The 9,597-nt window shown below is 39.5% G+C and overlaps 2 long non-coding RNA genes across 3 annotated transcripts; both read right to left on the reverse strand.

Moving 5' to 3' along the window:
* Positions 1 to 530: 530 nt before the first annotated feature.
* Positions 531 to 4,740, reverse strand: LOC311428793. The gene is made up of 5 exons (XR_014687889.1): positions 4,664 to 4,740; positions 3,483 to 3,668; positions 2,130 to 2,259; positions 1,774 to 1,978; positions 531 to 627 (listed from the first exon to the last, which is right to left on the reverse strand). It is a non-coding gene; the product is annotated as an uncharacterized lncRNA (long non-coding RNA).
* Positions 4,741 to 6,951: 2,211 nt separating this feature from the next.
* On the reverse strand, positions 6,952 to 9,520 carry LOC311428792. Of its 2 annotated transcripts, XR_014687887.1 has the most exons (5): positions 9,442 to 9,520; positions 9,236 to 9,369; positions 8,634 to 8,793; positions 7,682 to 7,773; positions 6,952 to 7,254 (listed from the first exon to the last, which is right to left on the reverse strand). It is a non-coding gene; the product is annotated as an uncharacterized lncRNA (long non-coding RNA). The 2 variants fall into 2 exon arrangements; XR_014687888.1 differs by having other exon boundaries at positions 8,634 to 9,369.
* Between the last annotated feature and the right edge of the window lie 77 nt (positions 9,521 to 9,597).

Here is a 9,597-nt window from a genome sequence, read left to right on the forward strand (position 1 = left end):
CTTAGCGTTAAAGCACGTACCTCTTTTCTCACGAGATTCTTTAATTTGTTCACAAAGTCGTCCAAACTCTGTATCCGTTTCGTTCCTCACCATTGAATATGCAGTGTCTTGCAAAACATAGGTGCTGTGACGATCTGAAATTTTACACACTTTAACTGAATGTTGTCTACCAACCAATGAAACTGTTTTGATCACAGAAAAAAATTGCTTTCTTCATAGGTTGGTTCCGAAAGGTTCTCTCAGTGAATATTTTCAGCATAACATCGAAGTTAATTAAAACAAAAGCACTAGTTCCTTGGGAACACTTATATCACAATTCCATGCCCAAGTAGCAAAATGATAAAATATTTACAGTCTGGACGTCCAAAATCATCTAATCCATCCGAAGTCTATTGTCCGCACACAGCATTTCTCCATCTATACGTTTGACAGATTTTTTAAACTAGGGCTAAAAAGCACATCCTCACCTGTAGATCTTTGATCCGGGTAGTACTCTAAGGCATTGTTACAGATTAGATTGATGTCCTTCAGCTAGTCTCCTGCAGCGAGGTACTGGCACGAGTCAATTTGAGTCAGAACTGTTGAAAGATCCATCGGCTCTTTAATCCTTGTGGCATAGTCAGGTACCTGCAGATCAAATACAAGCATTCAGAGGTTTTCATAACCTTGCACACTGTCTACTAAAATTATTCTGAAAACTTTAAATAAACGACTTCCTAAAAACCCTGAACATTTGCGATGCATCAGAAGACGCTGAAATTAACCAGTTTGCTTCTCAAAAATGGAAGGGCTTTTTCATTTTTCATTAGAGCGGCCACGAGAGGACAACAAGAAGTAGGGAGGTCAGAAGCATGTGCATGGTAGAGAAGAAACACTGAGGGTGGGAGATTCATTTCACTTTGCTTCAGAAAATCACAACAGTGAAAGCTGAGCAAGCCATCCGGCATTCTCTTCGTTGTCGACATTGAGGAAAAGGTGCATGAATTGCACCTGTGAAGTACCTATTGCAGGCATCTACTTTAGAATGAGATAACTGGGCCCTGAGGTGCTCATTTCTTCCCTCAGACCAGAAGAGGAGACTAATGACCAGTTCAGATGAGGACATATGTATCTGTCTAGATTTTTCACAGCTCAAGAACCTAGGAGAAAAGGGGAAGAAAAGCCAGTGGATGCCCACAAGAAGAGGACTTTGCTGATCCGCAGGTATATTCAAGTTACATCTGTCTTTGAAATATACGCCCCTAGTTTAGGCTTATCTCATAAATTAAGGAGAAAAAGGCATCTAAGCAGCCAATTGGAGGAAAAAGAAAACACACTGCACTTATGGTTGATTCCTATTGAGGAGTTCCAGATGAAACAGAGAACAGGATCTCAAAACTTATTTTTACAAACTGCTGCTCTTATTCCTGTTCCCACAGGAACTGACAGTCCAATAAAGGGCTTCAGACTTCATTAAAGTAGTCCTGTAAATACTGTTTGTAATTATAAGGAAAGATCTCTGTGCTTTTCAGTGCTGTGACACGCCTACATATCAAAGCCTTTTCACGAGCAAACTGTGTTGGCATTTGGACTGGCTTTTTAGAATGAAACCAGGGCTTTCAGCGAATAATCCCATAAGACACATTTGAGAGTCAGCAGAAGTAAAAGCACTGCCTCTGCTTCTTGCAAAATCCTTACAGTGCAGCCCTAAAAACAAAGTTGAACCTCACCCAAAACGCTGAGAAATACGAACACTGAGAAGTTACAGACACACACAGATCAGCACTACTTTACCTTCTGTGGGTCAACGGGCTTTGCAAATTCCCTGAAATGTCTGTCAGTGGCAAGTCTGTGAGTAACGTCCCTCAAGAAAATTCTAAGGTCACGCAAGGTATCCTCCTCTTCCTCCTCCAACATCCCTACTTTTGTGGGGATCACTCTTGTGGCTTCTGAGGCTCAGCTGGTGGTGCTACAGGCACGACTTCCAATGTCCAATCAACTTCAATTCATCAGGAAAAATTAGCCAATTTACAGTACTCAAATACAAGCATATGACAAATTACTGACAGAAAATGACCACCAAAGCAAAGCCCAAAGAGCTAGTAACTTCGATAGGAAAGTTTTAGATGTACTTCTCATATCCTCCTCACCTCTTTTCTTTACAGGAGGCTTAGCCACTTCATTTAGAATTAGGTCCTCAAAAAAAGATGCTCTCTCTGCCCTACCAGGCAACTCAATATTGCACACTTCTCCAAATTCCTTATTAAATAATTTTTGGATCTAAAGCAGAAGGACGAGAGACATTTCAGATTTAAGGCCACAAAAAACTCATCTTCTATTCCAAAAAGACGAGTACCTTTTCAAATTAAGAATAACCTGAAGAACACAAACTGAAAAAAGTTATCTTCCTGGCCTTAAAACGCTACATTTTCACAGGCTGGCACGGCAAATTCAAATATCACCTTTAAGAATCACCTATAGAATTAATGCTCGGTGAAGGGATTGTACGCTACACTGATAAAGTAATGGCTTTCACCACATCCAACACCGCCTCCTTTGTATTTACTTGCCTTGCTGCAGCCTTTACTTAGAACCTTTATGGCTATAGAGGGAAGAGAAAGGCTTCAGCAGACAAGTGAGGGCTTTTTGCTGAGTTTTTATTTCTCTCCCAAAAGGTGTCTGAAGTAGCTAGTACCTCTACGTCTTCCTCCATTTTCAAGTTCTAGTATTAAAAGGTAGGTAAGGAATTTCACTACTTATTTTAGAAGGAATTTACAGCCTGTACAAAAACTTCTGTGGGAACTCAAGCACTTTCAAAGCAGTTGATAATAAACACGTCTAGGTAAGACCCGTTCTCTTCCCCCAATGACTGAAACCAAATCATCAGAATGACAACAGCGTGGTCCTGTTTTGGGCACCTTCCCTTAATGTAAACTCTCAGAAGTCAATGAAGTTCTGCACGTACTTTTACTACACTTTATTTAGGACTACAACTAGAATTCGATTCCAAAGTTACTTTAGCAGAAATTGGAACTCAGCTTTCCAGCTTGGAAAGCTTTGGCCTATATGAAGAAAGAAACTGATTTATTTATTTTTTTTTTTAATCAAAGTGTTTCAATTCTCTACTAAATTGCATTATTAGCAGTTTACCCAACATAGCATGGAATGGCAGACTGTCAGAAGAAATCTCTTCAGTAAGAACATCCTCTTGTCATTTCAAGCACTTCATATTCTTGACTGAACCACTTTGTAGCCACCAGAATTATTGTATTAATTTATTATTTGCATGTGTGAGAAGGGGGTGAAAGTCACTTGCTTGATTCAGAAAAAACCTGAAGCAGATGCTTTCACAGTATTCTTTTTCTCTAAGCAAATTTTAAGTGATTTGTTAGGGTGCCTGAGTAATAACAGCATGCATTTAAGAAAGCACAGCATTTTGATGCTGAAAGCATATATAAATTACAAGACACTGAAGAAATAGTAAGAAAAGTATTGACAAATACCTCTTCTGGGAGATCTGAGTGACGTACATCAGACGGAGCAAGCAGCAAAACTGGCGAAAATGCTGGAATGTTACGTAGTAGAGTTAGAAAAGTAAGTTTCAAGGCAGGTCCAGCGTTGTCCCACCATAAATGGATATCTGGGACATAAATTGTGCTTGGTGCTGTCTTCTGAGCATTTCGGATCAGCTAGTGAAAAGGAAAGCTTGCGTAAGAAAACTAAAACACGTACAAGAACCTCTTAATACATAGCTACATAGCCATCTGACTGCCCCATGAAATGAAACTGCGTGAACAGAGTGGCAAGCATCCTTTCACATAAGGAATTTCTCTGTGCACCCTTTCAGATTATCAGTATTCGGAGAACTCTAGTCAGAAGATGGGAAGGATATATTCAGGCAGTGGCTAGACACCGTAACTATATGGCCACAGCCACAATCATCGCATAACAAAGAAAGGAAATGTCCCTCTTAAGGGACACATCAGTATTCAGTCGTGTAACATGTCTGTCCTTACTTGTATGGCTCTCAAATGTTTCCACTAAAGGTAAAAATATTTTAAGGTAGTGATGCCAAACAAGAAAATGGATTTCCTGCCTAAAAGTAAAAACACCAAATCTGTTCATTTTTTCTAGTTAAAACCACATCACCGTGCAAATGAAGTGTTTTCTGAATGTTAATGCTTTTATTGCACATACTGCAACAGCACAAGTTGTGTATGTCCGTGCGAAAACAAAATAAACAGAAGCCCCAAACCTTGGTTGCCTTACTAATATAATTTAGAAGAAGGCTACAAAAAGTAGCCGACATGCAGTCTGATACAGAGCCATCTACTGGGAGCACACAGTCTTAGGAGGCAATGAGAACTACTTTCTGGATCCCAGTGACATGAGCAGCATTTCTTTCCACAAAGAGATGTTTATTAGCAACACCGCCCAGCTTCCTGAGCTGCTAGCAACAGCCTCACTGTAAAACTGGGTATGGAAAATGTCGACATGTACAACATCCAGATTGTTTGTGGTGCTGTCTAAAAGAAAAGGGCATTTTCAGACAGAAGCAAACATCCCAGCACATTAAAACAAGGCCACCTCCATTACCAATGAATTTTGCTCACCTTACTTGCAACTCCATTGATCCTTTACATACAGTCAGTGAATCCGATGAGAAGAAAAAGAAAAAAGGTACCTGTCCACAGATTTCTTCTGGCGATGCAACGTTTGTAAGCAGAACAGAAAGGTCCAGGGTGTGAACGGGAAATTTCTCCAAAGCGTGCAACACCGCGGGTGCCACGTAAGAAACCTGGCCGTACCCTTCTTTTCCTGCTATTAGCAGACGGGGCTGGCATGATGTTGGTTCACAGAAAGCACTCCTAGAACAGGAGTTAAGAAAACAAGTTTATAAATGAGGTGCTGAATAGACACACAGATGTTCCAAGTAATTTTCCTATAGACTTTCTTTTCCCTCCCCAAATAATCCAAATGGCAGCGGTACATTAAATACATGTAAGATTTCCAGTTAAGTTATTCAGTCATTCCAATTGTTTCACCTTCTTCCCTTGTGTTTCCTATTCTTTACTAAACCAAGACTGCAAATTAATATCCCTGCAATCTTGCTTTACTTTATTATAAATTTATTATTTATTATATATTTATTATTTACTTTATTATAAATTTATTTTTATTTAAAAATAAATTGGTGAGGAGCATTTGTTTCCCCACTACAATCAGGCTGTACCTCTGCTGGCTTAAATCAAAGATGCTAGAGACTTAGCCTTGCTCTAAAGCACAGAAAATCTTCTGGACAGCACAGCAATAGAAACTGAGAAAAATAACTGATCCAGCTGTGACAACATGATCTAACTTTCCAACTGTGGGCTTGCATGACTTCCATACTAAAATATCACAAGATTAACACAACTCGGTGGCTTAACAAATAAAGACACCATTCAATTTTCTCTCAAGGTGTTTTAACAAGCCCTTTCTCAGTTTTCTTTCTGCTACATAATTCACTACTGGTTTAACAATCCTGGAAAACAGAAGGGCAAAAGGTGGCAACACAAACCCATAAAGTTGGGCTATTTTTAGCTAAAAGGACAGACTGCACATTTATGTGGTCTTGAGTCTTTCAAAGAATGCCATGGATTAAGTCAACGTGTTCTGGTAGTCTACGGATCACTTTGGCTTACGAAGAGAAGCCTGGGCTTTTCAATTTGGTCATTCAGAGCAACTTCATTACAACTTTAGTCCCTCCACCCTTTCTTCTTGTGAATACCAAGCACCCCTTCAACACACAAACTTGATGTTGCCCCTTCGTCTACCACCCCTCGCACTTTTAACAGCTGGAACTGTTTACAAAGACTCAGCAGACCTGAGAATTTAAACGTAACAGGGATCTATCTTTCTTTACCTGCTGAAACAGAGGCAATTTTTCTCTGGTCCGTCAGGCATTCCATCTTTTAATTCATCTCCAGAAACCAAGGATGCATCGTCATCACTGTCAAACATATCATCTTGTAAAATAGGATTGAAATGGTCTGAAAGGCAAAAGAGGTTTGTTAACTTTCCTGAATAGCCTTTGTCTCTTTCTCTTCCATTAATACAGCTTCTAAATCAGTGCCAAAACCCTTTCTTCATTTGAGAGCACACACTGAAAGCTATTTCCTAGAGTTCAGCCCACCACAGATCTAAGGAGATGGAACAAGGCCCTACAAAGCTGTACTAAGTCCCACTGATGTGTACGTATAAGGTACGCTACTCTTGGTGATTTTTTTCTCCCCCTTAGAATAAAGCAGATTACGAACAATTTCTGCAGTTGCTAAATAGCTAAAATAAAACAAAAACAAACAAGACCATTTCTTTCTGGAGGAGGTTCCCACAATGAAAGCATGGGGATAAAGGATGTGATGGCCACAGAATTCCATTCATCTAGTAAATATCAATGCTAATTGATCTCACGTGTATAGTACGATCCACAAACATTTAAATTAGGAGACTGGTTAAAAATGATGATAGCTAAAACAATATTTAGCTTAGACCAGTTATACTTGTATCCTGGTCCTGACATTCTTCAGAAAGGAATTAGAAACATTGACCTAGAAATGCTTCCCCTCCAAAGATCTGAGTTTTGATTTTTGAAAGAAAAATAGGTGCCTTATACTTCAAACCTCAAGTCAACCTCTACAAATGCTAATTATCTTAGCTGCCCTCAGAAGCAGGATGCTTCAGTAGAGAACGCATCGTCCTTTACTGTGTTTTGAGTCATTCAGAGCTTCCATTTGGCATTTCAGTTTCGAATCCACAATAAAACCTATGCGTTGTATTCCAGACTTGCCCAAAAAAAAGACATGCACATGGAAATAATAAAATTCTACCACCATTATGTCTGAAAGGTTTAAGTTGATTGCACAAACCGCAAGTTTTTGCTTTAGCAGAATTATAAAGAAGTGGATGCTGTGGTTATACCTTGCTGTCGGTCCTTCTTTAGCGCAAGCTGTGCATGCGGGAAGATCTTCTGCACAACTTGTAAAATATTCTCTACTGATCTTTGAAAAAGTGGCTTGAAAATGGGTGATAGTGCTTATACGGGTGAAGCCTTGATCCGGTTTGAAGCTGGAACAACCTTCTTCATAGCCATGAAAAAGTCCTTTGCTTTTATTTTAATAGAATTAACGTCTAGTAGCAACTTCTCCCTACTTGCATAAATCTGAGGATAGCATCGGCGTAGAGAGCACAGCACAGCTTCAGTACAGAGGGATTTGATATCTGCACCACAGTATCCTAACAAACAAAAATCAAACGTTACATCGGTCAAGGCCCAGGTTTACAACATGCAACATTTAAAGAATTTGTAATGCCAAAACCAAACAGCTTAACAGGGAATTCAAAGTGCTACCGCTCTGCAGGGGTGTTTCATGTTGCTCACTGCCTGATATCCTGCGCTTATGCAGCTGAAGCAGACTCCTCATCAAAAACTATACTCTTGAGGAAGATGCCCCAGAACCATTTAATGTTCTCAGACAACAAGAGGAACGATAACAAAGAGTAAATAGATGAAAGCATCTCACTCAGATTGCTATGAAGGTGTGCCAGCTGCCTCGTTGACTAGTTGTGCAGCAAGGCACAAGAGCATGGGTACTGCCTGGTACAAGCTAAGGTTCTTTACAACTTGGTCACAAGCAAGAATCCGTTTCTGTTTCAGTCTTACCAATGCATTTCTCAGCTAGTTCATCAAGCAACATGTCCGGTGGCTGAGGGGTCCAGTCACAAGTATGAATCTTGAAAATTTCTTTTCCAACCCTGAAGCAAAATCATTGCATTTTAGCTTGTCCCAAGTTTTCCTTAAAAATACCAACAAGAAACAAACAAACCAAAAGGCAAACAAACAGACAAAAAAAACAGTCCTCCCTCAAAACCCCTCATCTACTAATACACTTTTCTTACTTGCTCAACTTTCAAGTATTTTACAGTTATTTAATATACACTCTGCATTGTCAACCAGGAAATTGAATATTTCTTATTTGTTATACTGAACTTTTTCTAGGAACCTACAGTGAAAGAAAAGGCATTTATAGCTTCAATAACAAGTTTCCAAACTACGAGACCTAAGGACCCAGAGGAAAATACTGTAATGAAAAATTTATCCAGAAACATTTCTTTGCTGTCCAAAAAACTTCTCTAAAACTTAGCAAGCTTTCATTGGGACAGTCTCATTACTTCATCACATTTGCTTTCCAGCCAGTAAATTCACAGAAAGCACTTCTGGCACAATGCTTCCAATTGCTACAATTACTATAAAGAAGAAAAGAATTATGACTCAAACTACTACCACTGATCCGGGGCACAATCAAATGCAAACACGTCCACTATTCACTCATAAGGGAAGGATTGAGACCAAAAACACAACTTCATGATGAAAGCGCCCAAGTGGACTAAATAATTAAGCAAACAGGTACAACTTTGGGAATTAAAGGTTTGATTATAGAACTAACTACTTGGTGGTATCATCCTGACCATATATATCCAGTACCAGATTTGCCCTCCATGGAACAACGCAGTGTCTCCACGTGTCACTCTTTTGTTCAAGTTGTCAATTACTTTTTTTTCCTATAAAGTTGGACTTTGCCATGGTAGCACTAACGTTGAATTTAAGTTCTCACCTCTTAATTTGGCAAGTTGAAGAGGAACTGTCTGCCAAAGCGTCCTGGTCTTCGTAAAGCAGGATCTATAGAATCCAGTCTGTTGGTAGCTCCGATTACCACGATCTCCCCTCTGTTATCTATGCCATCCATAAGCGTCTGAAGAGTTGAAACAATGGAACTAATAGAAAAATATAATTTTTACTTACTGGTTCAGTAAATTTTGATACATTCCACATGACTTTTTTGATGCCGGAATAACCTTCTTCCTAGTGGTCATTCAAAACTGGGAAAAAAATAGTCTACCAAGTCGGGGTTTTTTTGATTTGATAATAAATCTGCAGACTGTTAAGTCATCAAGCACTTCAAGACTGTTTGAAATAATCTCTACGTTAATATAAAAGGAGTACTGCACACTTCTGCTCAGGAAGAAAATCACGGAAAATGTCAACTTTGATTTTAGATGTTGAATTTGTTGCAGTGAGATCTTCCTCATCGCACGATTCTATTTGGATTTAAACCATATTATCTATGGAGAGACCAAGATTAGGACAAGAACAGCACAGAGTTCAGCATGAAGCCAATCAGGAGCTCAAGTTTGTATTCTTTGTATTCAACTTTACCCTTCTCTTGCTGGAAGGACCTGCTTTTTGACTCTCCTTCTCTTCACTAGGAGCATGTTCCCTCTTGCATTCGTAATGCTCTTTCTCAGTGGTTTTAGTCTTGTCCTTTGTATCTTGGCATCTCTCTGTAACAGCTGAGGAGGAAAGGTTTTTAGAGCTACATTCAGTGTCAGACTTGAGAGAGGAAGTTTGCCGCAATTTCTCACCAGGCTCACAAGACTCTTTGCCGGACAAAACGGTTTCTTTTGAAATGAGGTCACGTTGTTTTGATCTTCTTGGTTTCTCCTTGTCTCCACGGTCATCACATTGGTACTGGGCGAGGTATTCATCATTCCCAGGAGATTTCGGAGGGTCCACGACAC

This window comes from Aythya ferina (assembly GCF_964211825.1).
Source record: "Aythya ferina genome assembly, contig: HAP1_SCAFFOLD_139, whole genome shotgun sequence".
In the NCBI taxonomy this organism is placed as follows: domain Eukaryota; kingdom Metazoa; phylum Chordata; class Aves; order Anseriformes; family Anatidae; genus Aythya; species Aythya ferina.